This window comes from Urocampus carinirostris, chromosome 4, assembly GCF_059441175.1.
Source record: "Urocampus carinirostris isolate Australia breed hairy pipefish chromosome 4, RoL_Ucar_1.0, whole genome shotgun sequence".
Taxonomy (NCBI): domain Eukaryota; kingdom Metazoa; phylum Chordata; class Actinopteri; order Syngnathiformes; family Syngnathidae; genus Urocampus; species Urocampus carinirostris.
Window position 1 is genome coordinate 2914912 of NC_142352.1, and position 16258 is coordinate 2931169.

Below are 16258 nucleotides of genomic sequence, written 5' to 3' on the forward strand. Positions count from 1 at the left end.
CCTCGTCTTTCGGTCACCTGTTGTCAGTCTGTCTGCTAACCTCAGTTTACGCTAGGCAAGCTTTTTGACCCTGACTCCCTCCTGTTTTGGCTCCCGTCTGTTTCCCGGCTTCGACCCGTTTTCTGATCTCGACCACGTTTCTTTGCTCTCCTCTTCCGGCTACCGACCTGTTTTTTCCGCTCCCGACACCGCCATCGATGAACATTTCCAATATGAAGATGTTGTATGATATGCTTAAGAATCTGCTCCTTGTGTCGAGTTTAACATGTCGTCATTATTATTCTTTAGGGTTGGTTAGATGTGTTTTTTAACCCCACAGGTTATAGGGGCAGTATTTTCTATGGTGTGTCTTGGGCAAGTACATTCTGGTGGCGCACCCATTGCCATTCATTTTATTTACTTAATTTCAGGTTTTTTTTCTGTCTACTTCTGCAGCATTTTCTGGTCTTTCTTTTCTTGAAAATAGTTTGTTTCGTGATGTAACAGTCAAACACTACCAAGTTCAAACGTCATGCCAATTATGTTTGTAATGATGCAATCATCAATACAAAAAAACATCAAGATCACTTTTTATAAAAAATGGTTTTGGCGCCCCCTGCACAACTAAACTGGTACTGCAACTCGGCGTCACAACAAAATTGTGCGCACTCGTATTTGCATTCATTTCAATTTAAGTTATTTAAAATGCATAATACTTAGTGATGCAAAAACATCAATGATGTGTTCAATACCGTAAATTCCGGACTATAGAGCACACCTGATTATAAGCCGCACCCACCACATTTTAAAAGGAAAACCGATTTTGTACATACACAAGCCGCACCTGTATATAAGCCGCATGCGCCCACATTAAAACAATGTAACACAAACACAAAATGAACCCAAACCCGACTTTAAGTCCCGCGATTGAAACTAAATGGGGTTTAGGGGTTTTAAGGGTTATTTAGCTTGTTCATAAATCATTATCCATTATCCGTTATCGGTCAGTTCATAATACGCTACAAAGCCTAGGAGCCGGGACACTTACTCTCAGCCAAAAGGCCAAGCTAAGGTCCTAGCCCTCAAGCCTTGCCGCGATCATTGCGAATGCACCGTTCCCGGAGGTACTGCAATACCGGGCCGTTGCGTGGAGTGGACAGAGCAAGCTCCTATGCCATCTCCGAGTTGCAAAAATCAAAGATCATTCAAAAGCAAAGATAAGGTCCTAGCTAAAGGCAAAGATAAGGTCCTAGCTCGGTAAAGATAAGGTCCTAGCAAAAGGCAAAGTTAAGGCCCTAGCTTTAATGCCTTGTTAAATGTCCTTCATTAAAGTCCACAGTCCAAAAATCGGCAAAATGAACGGAAAATGATACTGTTACTTAAGGTTTGATGCAGACCTGCAGAGTCCGGGTCCCGTTGAAAGTAATCCAAGGAAAAAAGTGTATATTTCCAAAGGTAAGGGTGGGAAATGTATATCAGATGAAGACATTTACTCACGCAACTCCTTTTTCTTTAACCAACTTTTTACCCCCTCTTCTTTCCTTGTCTGTCCCTCACCTTTAGCGGTCCCCACTTAAACTCGGCACCCCGCGTTTGTTCCACCCCTCATTTTTCGTTCACCCGTGCAAAACATATCAGAATAAGTGTCTAAAATAAATACAAATAAATAGATTACAAAAATATACAGTTGCAAATACATATTATACATGGGTTACACATATTTACAAAGAAAGACGGTACACCGAGAGAGTTTTCAAAGCTTTAATAATAATAATATAGCTTCGACAGGGCAGTTAATGGTAGCAACATTCGAGCGCCACTGGCGGCCGTTAGAAAAATGACATAAATTGGCCGCATCACTGAATAAGCCGCAGGGTTAAAAATTAGGGAAAAAAGTAGCGGCTTATAGTCCGGAATTTACGGTAATCAATTTGAATCCATTTTGATGAGTTATTGCAGCCCTAAAAGGAAGCCTACAAACTCACACTTTTCATGAATTAGCTTTGATTACTTTGACGACCAAAGGCTCTCGGAATCCGTGTTGGTCTTTTTTCTGTAAATGATCTGTAACTAGTTTTTTTCTGCAAATAATTATAAAAAAAAGCTACAATATTGTGTTGACAGTAATGGAGTCCAGATTTCCAGGCACTAAGTAGCTTTGATTAAGACTAGGTTCATACTGTAAAGCTCACTATTCAATTCGGATTTGTTTTTTGCAAGATCATTCACATTTCCAATTAAATATGCATGTGTTTTCTTGTGACTTTTATGCAGCTCTTGTGTGATGAGAGAAGGAGAAAAGGAAACGAAGGATAGAAAAAAAGAGAAGAAAAAATAAGGACATGGATAAAGACAGACATAGGTAAACAATGAGACAGTTAGAGAAAAATACAAAGAAAGAGAGAGAGACAGAGAGGGAAAGGGAGAGAGAGTGAGAGAGAGAGAGACAAAGAGAGGAAGGCAAAGAAAGAGAGAGAGAGATAATTAGAGAATAAAAAATAGATACAGAAAAACGGAGCGAGACAAAAGAAAAGTGAGAGAGATAAAGAGAAAAAAAATAAGGAGGGGAATATAAAGAAAAATAAAGATATGGAGCAAGAAAGAGAGATGAAGTGAGAGAAAAAGGGAGAGAGAGTGAGTGACAAAGAGACAAAAGAGAGAGATAGAGATGGAGAGAGAGAGAAAGAGAGATCTAGATAGAGAGGGAGAGAGAGCAAATTAGTGAATAAGAAATAGGTAAAGAAAAACAGAGAGAAAGAAAAGTGAGAGCAAAAAAGAGAAGAAAAATAAGGATGGGAAAATAGAGAAAAATAAAGATATGGAGAGAGAAAGAGAGATACATTGAGAGAAAGAGAGAGTGAGTGAGTGAGGAAAGACAAAAACGAGAGTAAGAAAGAGGGAGGGAGAGAAAGAGAGAGAGATAAAGAGAGAGAGAACAAATTAGTGAATAAGAAATAAAGAAAAACAGAGAGAGAAAAGAAAAGTGAGAGAGAAAAAGAGAAGAAAATTAAGGAAGGGAAGATAGAGAAAAATATGGAGAGAGAAAGAGAGAAGTGAGAGAGAGAGTGAGTGAGTGACAAAGAGACAAAAATAGAGAGAGAGAAAGAGACAGATTGAGAGATATAAAGGGAGAGAGAGGAAAAATACAACTACAGCGTCTTTGCAAGTGATCCCTGGCTTTGGCACCACCTAGTGGCCACATTTCAACCTGCAGCTCATTTTTCTCTCGCTGGCCGTATCCGACCCCTTGGCGGGCTTGATATGGCCCGCGGGCCGCTCCTTTGGCAACCACGGCCTAGACAATAGCGAAAAGGAGATCCCGTACAGCCAAGCATTCGTCACTCTTTTTTTTCTGTCATCCGGCGCCAAAACCATTTTAGCTGCCGCGGCCATGGCGCTTGTCTCGGTGGCCACGGGTTTCCATTTTTGAATTTGTCGACTTCTTTTACGCGCAAACAAAAATCTAGCGCCCGCCTCGTCGCTTTCTCCCGCCGCAGCACTTTTCGGGTTTGTCTTTTTGAAGCCGTCTCTCGATTTCCCCTAGGAGGCGTCATCATTTTGTCGTCGCTTCTTTTGAATAGTCAATGCAGGAGAAGTCTTACCCATTGTGACTTTTTTGACGTATTTTCGACGCCGCGCGGCGTCGCCACCCTCAGGACGGAAGATTGACACCGCGAGACGTCATTGGTCGCCTCGCAGGATGCTTTTGCTTTAAACGTGAGATTCAGTTTTAGGTTCAGAGCTTTTGGGGGTGTTGGGAACCCAGTTCTGGGGTGGGCAAACTGCGGCCTTCTTCGTCTGTCCCGCCAAACAAAATAGAACCAAATATAATGAAGACATAAATAATAGTAAATAGAGCAGAGCAGTGGTTAGCGCACGTGCGGCACAGTTCCGAGGTCATGAGATCGAACTTTCCTGTGTGGAGTTTGCATGTTCTCCCCGTGCCGGCGTGGGTTTCCTCTAGGCACTCCGGTTTCCTCCAACAGTCCAAAAACATTCAAGTTAGTTCTATCAGACCCTAAGTATGTCTGAAAATAAGGATGTCCCCTGCCCACTGCCTGAAGATGGTTGGGATGGGCTCCAACACCCCCGCGACCCTACTGAGGATAAGAGGTGCAAATAATGGATGGATGGATGGATGGATGATAGTAAATATAGTGATAAAGCAAATTTGTCCCCCTTGTCCTTTTGTGTGTCTGCAACAAAAATACTACAAAAAAACTACAAAACTAAATATCAAATATAGTGCTTAAAACAGGGACTTAACCGATTGTTTTGTCTTCATCCTGACAAAAAATGCTAAAAAAATACTATAAATATTACAAAAATACTACGACAGTAATACCTTTCATGATGACTGATTACACTCACCTGCGCCCGCTTGGTTGGTGCCAGCTCCTGATTGGTTCCCCGTCCTACTTAAGCTCAGTCCTTTCACTTGCCTGTTGTCAGTCCGTTGTTGTGGAAAATAGACTTGCATTTGTAGAATAGAGTTGCATACATTTAGAAAGAAATGTAGAAAGACTTGCTTACAGTGTGACAGAATGTTGACATCATTTCGGGAAGGTCCTTGGGACCTTCAAGGACTCTCTGAGCAAACTGAGGCGAACAACATGTCCTAATAAGGGTACGACAGCATCTTCCTTGTTGTTACTGAGGACTAGGGCCGCCTTTTGGGTTACACTCAAACTGAAGCTATAAAAGCGTTGTTATGTCTGGAGTTCTCTGAGTTCTTTGGGATGACGAAATAAAGAGCTCCCCCTCATGGCAAGCCCCGGTGTACTTTATTAAATCACGTAAGAAGACTTAAAAGATATCGAACCTGCATTTTCTCCTACATTAAATGGCGCCCCACTCTGACTCCGGTCGGTCCCGTTTTTTTCACCTGTTTTCCACCTGTTCGTTCCTGATTTCCTCGTTTGTCGCCGGCTACGACCTGTTTTTACCCCGACCACGTTTTGATCTCCCTTCCCGGCTTACGACCCGTTTTTCCGTCTACTACACGACGATCTAAACTTGTGATTAACGTTACGCATCTGGGTCCTACTTCCGTTCTGGTCGTGACAATACTATGATACAATAATACTCTACAGAAAGATTACAACAGAATTACTACTAAATATAACCACAGTAATATTAAAAAATACTAAAGAAATACGACAAAGATACCAGTATGGCAATTCTTCAAAATATGTTTACAGAAATACCACAAAAATACCACTACAGTAACACTATAATACAAAGATACTGCTAGATAAATATTACGACGTAAATACTACAAAAATACTTCTACAAAACTATAACAACAAAAATACAACTTCACTATTAATACTACAGATATACTTAAGAATTGTATCATGGAAAATACTAAAAAAATACCTTAAAATATAAGTAGACTTATACCATACAAATACTACAGAAATATTACAAAAATCTGACTGTGGAAATACTACAACAATACAACTAAAGTAGTACTACAACAGTACAACTGATATACTACAAATATTTTACTATAGAAATACCGCAAAAATACAACTACAAAGGTAGACTTACAGTAATATTACAGCAATACTACAAACGAATGAGTACTAATAATACTACAGTTATACTTAAAAATTATACCATGGAAAAAAAATACTTCAAAACAAAAGTACAGTTATACTATACAAATACTCCAGAAATACTACAAACATCTGACTTTGGAAATACTACAACAATGCAACTAAAGTAGTACTACAACAATACAACTGATATACTACATAGATTTTACTATAGAAATACCACACAAATACAACTGCATGAATAGACTTACAGTAATATTACAGCAATACTACAAACAAATGACTACCGAAATACAAAGAAATACAACTACAGTAATGGTACTGATTTATTACAAACAAATTCTACTATAGAAATACCACAAAATTACTACTGCAGAAATACGACAATGCGGTGTTAGGAATATGTAATAGAATTTAGGATACTTTTCCGATACGACACATTTTCCTTCAGAATGTCATGATCTTTGAGCAACTGTCAGGATCAGAACGGAGACGGGACCCACTTGCGTTGCGTTTTTCACAAGTTTTGTTGTAAGAAAGAGAAAGGGTTGCGCCTACGATCCGGTGATCGCTGGACACGGGATGCAGGTCGCTCAGTTGCGAGCGATGGCGGTGTCGGGAACTTGAAAACGGGTCAGTAGTCGGGACGGGAGAGCAAAGACGTGGTCGAGGTCGGAGGCGAGTCGTAAGCCAGGAAAGGAGAGTAGACGCGGTCGGGGACAAAAGAGGTCGAAAGCCGGGACGGGAGATTAGACGTGGTCAGAATCAAAAACGGGTCGAAGCCCGGGGACAGACGGGAGCGAAAAACAGGTGGGAGTCTGGGTCGGAAAAGGCTTGCCTAGTGTTAACTGAGGTTCGCAGATGGACTGACAAAAGGGGACATGGGTAATCATGACAGTAACTGAATTGCATTTTCTTTCTTGTCATTGACACGAAGGTAGTAAAATATTATATGCAACAAGATTGGATATAGCACTCCAGGGTAATAAAGACTTTAAAGAGAAGAATAAGAGAAAAGACTGGCTTACGTTATAAAAATAATGCAATGGTTTTTGTTTTTTTAAAGAGAAGTGCTACAAAGAGTAGTGCAATAACACTTAGCTGGGTGAGCTTTTGTCATTTAAGTAAATTGGTGGTGTCGCCACAGTAGCAGATCGCTTAAACACAATCAATTACACTTTGTCCTTTTCTGCAGTTGAAAATAAAAGTCCACACCGCACTGGACTCCGTTTGTCAGTTTAAGCTTCTGGTTAAAGGTGGCAGCATAAATTTGTCCTTGGCGCCAACAACCGCGGACGCTGATTGGCTGCTTCCTCTTTTTTAAACCCCCGCCTTCCTGACTACACTTGTCGGATCGTTTGTGAACCTACGCTACACGCTAGGCAAGCTTTTGTGACTCCTGACTCGATCCTGCCCCGTTGTTCTGTCTGATTCCCGTTGCCGACCTTTTTTCCGGACACGTTTATGTTTTTGCTCCTCCGTCCCTGCCATCGAACCTGTTTTTCCTCATTCTGAACATTGCCTTTTTATTACAACAACGAAAAAGGGAGATTTCGAATTCTCGACGATTGGGTTGATTACGTTGTCACTTCGGCTTACGTTTTTCACTCCGGTAGTTTCTTTCCTCGAAACAATTTTTTCCCCTCTCCGTTATAATGAATATAAATTTAAGAAAATACTCAAGAGAGAGAGTACTTTATCTAATTTTCAGTCCTGCCGGCTTGATTAAAACAAGATTAGGTCATAATTAATTCATCATTCCGATTCATTCATATTCATCCCTTTGTGTGTTTTTGCGGAATGTATATTTGTTTAGGTCACTCGGTAATTACTTTCGACTTAACTCATTTGATTTGTTATTATAACTTCATTGCAAAGAAATACGCCATTTTTTTAAACGTATTTATTTTGAAGAAACTGATTTAAAGTTTGAACTCATCTCATTCGAAGTCGTATTTCCTTTTTTAGACCCACTTTAATGATTAAAGTGCATTGTCATTTTAGATACTTACTTAATGTGTCAGAACCCGAACAGACGGTGGACCCAGACGCGTAACGTTTTCACACAAGCTTTGTTTTAAGGTAGTGGAGCAGTCATGCGCGGGAACACAAGCACCAGCGATTCAGCGATCGCTGGGCAGGAGAGATCGAAACGGGACAGGACAGACGAGATCGATTCCAGATGGAAGATACAGGAGCAGATACCAGACAGGGTGGGACAGACAGAATCAAAACCGGATACTGGAAAAAGATATCGGACAGGACGGGACAGACTAGTCCAATACCGGATAGTAGAGACTGGAGCAAGATACAGGACAAGACAGACGGGATCGAGACTGGAGCAAAATACCGGACAGGACGAGACAGGCGGGAATCGATACTGGAGACTGGAGCAAGATACCGGACAGGACGAGACACGCGGGATCGATACTGGATACTGGAGACTGGAGCAAGATAACTGAGAGGACGAGACAGGCGGGATGGATACTGGACACTGGAGACTGGAGCACGATACCAGACAGGCGGGACCGATACTGGAGACTGGAGCAATTCCTGACAGTACAAGATAGACGGGATCGATACCGGATACTGGAGACTGGACCAAGATACCGGACAGGACGAGACGGACAGAATCGATACAGGAGACTGGAGCAAGTTACCGGACAGGACGAGACAGGTGGGATCAATACCGGATACTGTGGACTGGAGCAAGATACCGGACTGGACGAGACAGACGGGATCGATATCGGATACTGGAGACTGGACCAAGATACCAGACAGGATGAGACGGACGGAATCGATACCGGATACTGGAGACTAAGCAAGATACCGGACAGGACGAGACAGGCGGGATCGATACCGGATTCTGTAGACTGGAGCAAGATACCGGACAGGACGAGACAGGCGGAATCGATACCGGAGACTGGAGCAAGATACCGGACAGGACGAGACAGGCGGGATCGATACCGGATACTGTAGACTGGAGCAAGATACCGGACAGGACGAGACAGGCGGGATCAATACCGGATACTGGAGACTGGACCAAGATACCAGACAGGAGGATACGGACGGGATCGATACCGAATACTGGAGGCTGGAGCAAGATACCGGACAGGAGGAGACGGACGGGATCGATACCGAATACTGGAGGCTGGAGCAAGATACCGGACAGGAGGAGACGGACGGGATCGATACCAAATACTGGAGGCTGAAGCAAGATACCGGACAGGACGAGACTGGCGGGATCAATACCGGATACTGGAGACTGGACCAAGATACCGGACAGGAGGAGACGGACGGGATCGATATTGAATACTGGAGGCTGGAACAAGATACTGGACAGGACGAGACAGGCGGGATCGATACTAGATACTGTAGACTGGAGCAAGATACCGGACAGGACGAGACAGATGGTATCAATACTGGATACTGGAGACTGGAGCAATTACCGGACAGGATGAGACAGGTCGCTCTGAACGCGGAAGTGGGACTCCCGTGGTGAGCGATAGCGGTGTCGGGAACAGGAAAAAACATGGCAGTAGCTGGAACAGAGAGCAAAAATGTGATCGGGATTCGAAACGAGTCAGGAAAGGAGAGTAGACATGGTGAGGATCAAAAAATGGGTCGAAGCTGGTAAACAGACGGCAGCAAAAATAGGTGGGGGTCAGGGTCGAAAAAACTTGTCTGGAGTAGACAGAGGTTCGCAGACGGACTGACAACAGGTGAAAGAAAGGAGGGGGTTTAAATAGGGACAGAGAGCTAATCAGAGTCCAAGACAACATACTGTAGGTTGCCACCATGTTTGTCCGTCATCCTGTTTCCACCTCTGCTGTGTATCACTGGCCCTCACAGTGACATCTAGTGGTCAATTATTACACTTTAGGACTTTTACTTGAATACATTTCGAAGAGAAACCCAATTTAAAGTTTTCGTATTAAAAATGTATTGATTTAAAACCTAGGAATTAATGGAACTGTAGGATGTGTGGGATTTTTTTATAGCCTGAATAATAAAAAAATAAAGTGAAATATTTTTTTCAATGAAATTGAAATTAAATACATTCATATGAATATTATTTATAGTCAAAATGCAGGCTTTATAAATTATTACAAGACTTATAATCCAAACGAATTTATCTAATATTAATTAGAGAAGAGGCTTTATTATAATGCCAATAAAAATTAATAATATAAAAATGTTACACATTTGAACAAAGGGGAAGTCAGGACCAGAACGGAGACAGGACCCACTTGCGTGCGTTTCTCTTAGTTTTATTGGGAAGAAGGGAAAGGATAGTACTCACGATTCAGAGATCGCTGGTCGCCGGGAGCAGGTTGCTCAGACACGGAAGTGGTATTTCCGTGGCGAGCGATGGCGGTGTCGAAAGCGGAAAATGGGTCAGTAGCCGGGATGGCGGAGCAAAAAACGCGGTCGAGATCAGAAAATGAGTCGGAGCCGGGAAACAGACGGGAGCCAGAACAGGAGAGAGTCAGGGTCGCAAAGCTTGCCTAGCGTAAGCTGAGGTTTGCAGACGGACTGACCACCGGTGACAGAAAGACAATATTGGCACTCTGATTGATATCACAGTAATTACATTTACCTATGATTATTAAATACCTAATTGATTTATTTTTAAAGCTTTGGTTATTTGTTGTTAAGGGGAATTGATATTTAAATAATGTGTATAGCAGGGGTGTCAAACTCATTTTAACTCGGGGGCCACATGATAGAACAAACATTCTGTCCGGGGCCGGACTAGTAGATTAAAGAGAAAGAAAAAGAGAGAGAAAGAAATAAGAGAAAGAGGGAGGGAAAAGGAGGGAAGGCAGGACAAAGAAAGAGAGAGAGGGAGAGAGTGTGAAAAACAAAAGAGATAAAATGAGAAGTCGTGAGAGAGGGGGGAAGAAAGGGAGAGGAAGAAAGAAATCCAAAGAGAAATAGAAAGACGGAAGGAGAGAGAAGAGAAAAGAAAGCGTGAAGGCTAGGAAGAGAGAAAGAGAAAAGGAAAAGGAAGTTAGAGCAAAAGAAGTTAAAAAGACAGAGAGAGAAAGAAACAAAGAGCAACAAAGGAAGAGAAAAAGAGAGACACAAAGTGTGAAAGAGACAGGGACAGAGTGGGAGAAAAGGGGCGGGAGAGAGAGAGAGAGAGAGAGAGAGACTGAAAGAAAGAGAGAACAGAGGAGAGAGAGAGAGAAGAACAAAGGGAGAGAAGAAGAAAGAGAAAGAGAGAATAAAAGATAGAAAAAACGAAAGAGAGAGAGAGAGAGAGAAATAAATACAAGTACGGTGTCTTTGTTCGAGGCACCTTTCTTTGGTAACATCAAGTTGACATATTTCAACCTGCAGCTTGTTTTTCTCTTGCGCTTCTCTGAGTGTTGTCTCGCGGGCCTCCTGATTGACACCTGTGGTGAATAGTTTTTATTTTTAAAGGCTAAAATGATTTCCTTCCTCTACATATTAGGTCGTAAAATCAATACCAATTAATTTTTATCATAATTTATTGAATGTTCTCATTTCGTATTGATATACTGATGCATATGATTTTATTGTTTGAAAAATTGTATTCTTTTAAATTTTATTATTTTAATTTGGTGATAAGTGTGTATCCCCTTGGCAATGTTCCCTGTCATTTTCCTTACGGGTCTGAGCGTTCACACAAAGTCGGTGAGCAACCCTTGAAACAGCAGTGAGCAACTGCAATCCCAAGTGTGGCAACTAAGTCATTATCAAACATGTCCAAAACTTGACATTTTGCTGAGTTTCCGGCAATGCAAAATGATTTTTCTCTTTTGAATGAATTGACTCATGTACGATGGCCTACAAATGTCATTTGTTTTTACAATTTTTTCACAAAATATCAATTTCTTTTTATTTTCTGATATATTTTGTCGCATGATATTAACATTTTTGGGGGCATATTTTGTTGGTTGCAAGATACAGAACTGTACTTAATCCCATTTTTTAGTGGAAGTACAATGTTGGCAACAAGATTCACTTGATATCATTGGAAATTATTTGAATGCAACACAAACTTTTTCTTTTTTTTTCCATGTTTTTTTTTCTACTTTTTTTTAAAAATTCCTTTAAAAAAAGTCTCATTGTGTTTATTTTTTCCGAGCTGTTACTTTTTTCTTTTTGTTCTCTATTTTCTTTTTTCCTACGTTTTGTTCTTTTCTTTTTTTCTGGCTTTTTTCTAAATTTTTCCTTCCTTTTTTCTCTTTTTTCTCAGCTTTTCACTACTCTTTCATTTTAAGTCATTTTGTGCATAGTTTTACATAATATTCGGTCCTTTTGGGATTAAAGAAGCAAAAACAACCCGAAGAGCCGTTTAGGACCCGTAAGAGCCGGTTCCTTTTAGTGAGCCGAGCCGAAGAAGCCGGTTCGCTACTAACTTTACTCAACTTCGTTCTACTTCGACTCGACTTAAAAATACCGCATTTTGGACACAACGTCTGGGGAACCCGTGTATTTTGACCTTCATGCACTGTAACTTTGACTTAATTGGCTTCGTAATAAGTCATTTTGAGCCCTGATTTTTGTGCGCTGGCTAGATTTTCTTGTGCGCCGATAATGTGCGAGCACGCGTGCAGCTTAGAGGGAACACTGCTCCTCGGTCTGTAAAATCGATACTGATGAAATTGTTATCACAATCCATGAAGTTCTCATATGGTATTGATATGATATATTTCTCTGCATTTGATTTCGCCAAACTATTTATAGCCGGCACGGAACAAGTAAGAATCCATTATACAATTTGGTGCTGATCCATATAAATATGCAAATATCCTTCTCTTCATTTTCGGTGAATAATGCATGATGATAATCACACGACACTCGCACGCACAATAAACGGGTAGCAAACTCAAATAATAAAGAAAAATATAAACTGCAAATCTTTATTCGAGCCCTCAGACCAAGGGTTACCAACGTGGGGCCCGTGGGCCCGCTAGAAACAGGGACCAGTTCCAAAAATGGTTCTCCAGTGATGAGTCATTGTTACTTTCTAAGAAATGTGATTTTGGAACGGTAAATCCTTGCCATGCTCCTGCACCCTTGCGATAATCTTTCTCTTTTTCTCCAAAGTTGAAATCAGTCCGGTGTGTTGATTTGATTCTGGAATGAATCCAAATCAACTGAAATACTGAAATACAAGTATACTACTTGTCACGGTCGCCGTGGCGACCAGTCTGCCGCGCCCCCGAACTCAAGCTGTAGCAGATCAGCTGATTGCTGGTCTGCTACTTAAGGCTGGGTTGTGGGTTTGGCGGGCGCTGGCTCATTACACATTCCCCGGTCTGTTATGCCTTGTCCTGTTTTAGTTTTAAACATTGTCCGTTCTGTTATGCCTTGTCCTGTTAAGTTGAGTTGGAAGAAACAACTGTTTGTTTTGTCATGTTCCAGAGTTTTGGACAACTTTTATTTTGGTGAATAAAAGTTTTGGATCGTTACGCAATTGAGTTCTCACCTTCCTGCCTCCTGCCTCCGTTCCGGTCCGGTCACCCTTTCCCCTCCACCACGCCTCGCGACAGCCCCCCTTCCACTTCGCCACGTGACACTACTAGGTGACAATTTCATAATATTCTGATATTTTTAGGTAGGATATTTGGGTTTTTGCCATTATCTGTCATGATAATTCATTGGACTCACCTGTGTTGCTAGTTGCCTGATTGATGCCCCTCCTTTATACTCAATACTCCGGTCACTGCTTGTCAGTCCGTCAGCGAACCTCTGCATACGCAAGGCAAGCACTTTGACTCTGTCGGTCCCATCTTCATCCGTATCCTACTCGTCTGTTCCTGATTTCCCGTTTGTCTCTGGCTATTGATCCGTTTTTGACCACCGACCACGCTCTGATCTCCCGCTCCGGCTATTGACCCGTTTTCCCCTTTTGACCACGCTCCGATCTCCCGTTTCAGCAAATCCACTTCCGCATTCCGATCACGCTCCGATCCCGTGAGCTGCTTGCTCCCCCTGTCCAGCAAGCACCGGATCGCTGGTGTTTGTTTCCTCGATATCCCAATTCACTTTTGGGTGAAACGTAACGCTTTTGGGTCTACCATTTGTTCTGATTCTGACATTATCAGCAATATTAAAACAATAAAAGATGCTCAGTTGATTTGTAAAGAATCCAGAATGTCTGAATATATCTTTTAATTGCATTAAAAAAGGATTTTAGCAATATATATATATATATCCATTTCAGGTGGATTGGTCGGTCCAAATTGTCCCTTGGTGTGAATGAGCGAGCGAGTTGTCTGTCCCTGTGTGCCCTGTGATTGGCTGGCAACCAGTTCAGGGTGTCCACTGCCCGATGATTGCTGGGATGGGCTCCAGCACCCCCTCGACCCTACTGAGGATAAGCGGTGCAGCTGATGAGATGAGATGAGATATATATATATATATATATATATATATATATATATATATATATATATTTCCTGAGATTGTTCTGTAAATGATTGATCATTTTAGAATTCTTCTTAAAATTCTTCCTAAAATTAGCCATTATTGATATATTTATATCACTTAGAGCACTTATTGAAGGCAGACCTTTTAGTGGTTGACTGAGCATTTTTTAACCCCATTTCAAAACGACAACCTGATAACAGTAATACCATAGTAATACCATGTTAAATTGATATTTTCGAAATGCATATTAAACTGGTAGACCTTTTACAAGGCTGATGTTTTAGTCATTGAATTAGACTATTTTAACCCTTCTTCTAATTATCACAAACTGGTAATAACATAGTAACGACATGACAAGTTGCTTTTTCAAAATGCATATAAACTTTTCCTCTTATCACAGAAACAAAAAAGCAGCTCTCAGCTTTAAAAAGGTTGGTTACCCCTACTAGAAGCAGTGTCTGAAACTCATGCCAAAAAGTTAGCGGACAGCAGAGCAGACCACTCTGAAAAGTTGCCTGCCCAGCCATAACGTCGCCGGCCCCATTTTTCACATCTTGAAACGCAATAAGACGACTCAACGCAAAAAAAAAAAAACATTGTTGCAAAGTATTAAGGATTGATAATCAGAATATATAATGGAACAACACTTTAAAATCAAGTTTATTATAAATCTACTTATAACATGCATTGCATGTATATGACATCGCTGTGCTCCATCTGCCATCAGTATGTACCTGTAATTACTCATCTTGATTCATGTAATTTTTGCTACAAGCCACGTGAACTCCTCTTTCCACGATGCTTTATATGTACGATTACGTTTTGTAGCGTCATCAATTTTGATAGCTTCTTTTGAATCTTTCTTCTGGGGCTGAGGTTTTGGCTTGATTCCTGGTAAGGATATGTCAGAGTGTGCAGTTTCCCCGTACGTGAGAAGATGAGTAAGACATTGTGGTTCAGCCTTTAAGCATATTTATTCCTCAACAGCAAGCAAACAACAACACGGCTCCATTCAATACAACATGGCGATCAAAAATTAGCAAAACGAAAAATGGTGCGTGCGTTATGACGTCACACAATGGAAAACTTCTTACCGCAATACCAGGAGTAATCTTGACAATTCCTAACCACGTATCCATTTTTCTTGTGTTCTCAGTGCGTCTACTCTGGAAAATAATATGCAGATGCACAACCTTATAACACTCGAGAAAGTTATTCGATGCAGGCTTCTGATTGGCTCCCGAGTATGCAAATTACCAAACGGACCGAAATTCCAAAATTTCCAAACCGAACGAAGATTTCGAAACGGAAGAAAACATTTGATTTGAAAAAATAATTTTTTTGTTTTTTTTTCTGGAAAAAGCTGTCTGCCACCCGGGCGGAGACGTTTTTTAAGTTGGACGCCCGACTTAAAAGATGCACGCCCTGGGCGTCCGGGCAGACATTATTTCAGACCCTGGTTATAGATAAAACTCTCCAATGTTGTTTTTACATCAAGGTTTTGAAGAAATACTTTACTAATCAGTCACAAAAAACTAGCTATCAGCTTCGGTAATGTTAGTTATCCATCCATTATCTGCACCGCTTATCCTCAGTAGGGTCGCGGGGGTGCTGGAGCCCACCCCATCTATCTTCGGGCAGGGGACACCCTGAACCGGTTGCCAGCCAATCGCAGGGCACAGAGACAGACAACTCACTAGGGACATTTTGGTTAGGCCAATCCACCTGACATGCATGTTTTTGGAATGTGGAAGGAAACCCACGCAAGCACGGGGAGAACATGCAAACTCCACACAGAAGGTTCAATCTCATGACCTCAGAATTGTGCCGCACACACGCTAACTACTACGCCGCCGTGCTGTCATGTTAGTTAACAATGAGAGGAATAAGAATTGAAAATAACCGCGATTCTAAAACATACAACCCGGTAATAACATAGTAATAACACTAGTTTTTTTAGAACTACATTCTAAACTGCTAGCCCTCCACACACAGCAACAAAAAAAGTAGCTCTCTTCTTCAAAAAGTTTGGTGACCCTGCCTCTGACACTACATACTATCATGTTCTTTAGAAAACAAGATGCTAACTAAATCATCGGAAGTACGCGCATGCCAAAAAACCAGAAGACGTTGCCGTCTGGTTCCTAGCGCTCCAAGAACATAGCGGGGGTCCTAAAACTGCTCCAAACTGACATCGGTGCCTGCAGGAGGTAAGAGAAAAGAAATGTGCATCGACGGACAGACAGAGAGAGAAAATTTCCCGTTTCCCATAAACGCATCCCCCATCTCGTTTAAGCGTTTCCACCGTA

At 41.5% G+C, this 16258-nt stretch overlaps 1 pseudogene; it reads right to left on the reverse strand.

Annotated features, from left to right (window-relative positions):
* Nucleotides 1-1081: 1081 nt before the first annotated feature.
* Nucleotides 1082-1227, reverse strand: LOC148366669 (U2 spliceosomal RNA; annotated as a pseudogene).
* Nucleotides 1228-16258: the final 15031 nt, after the last annotated feature.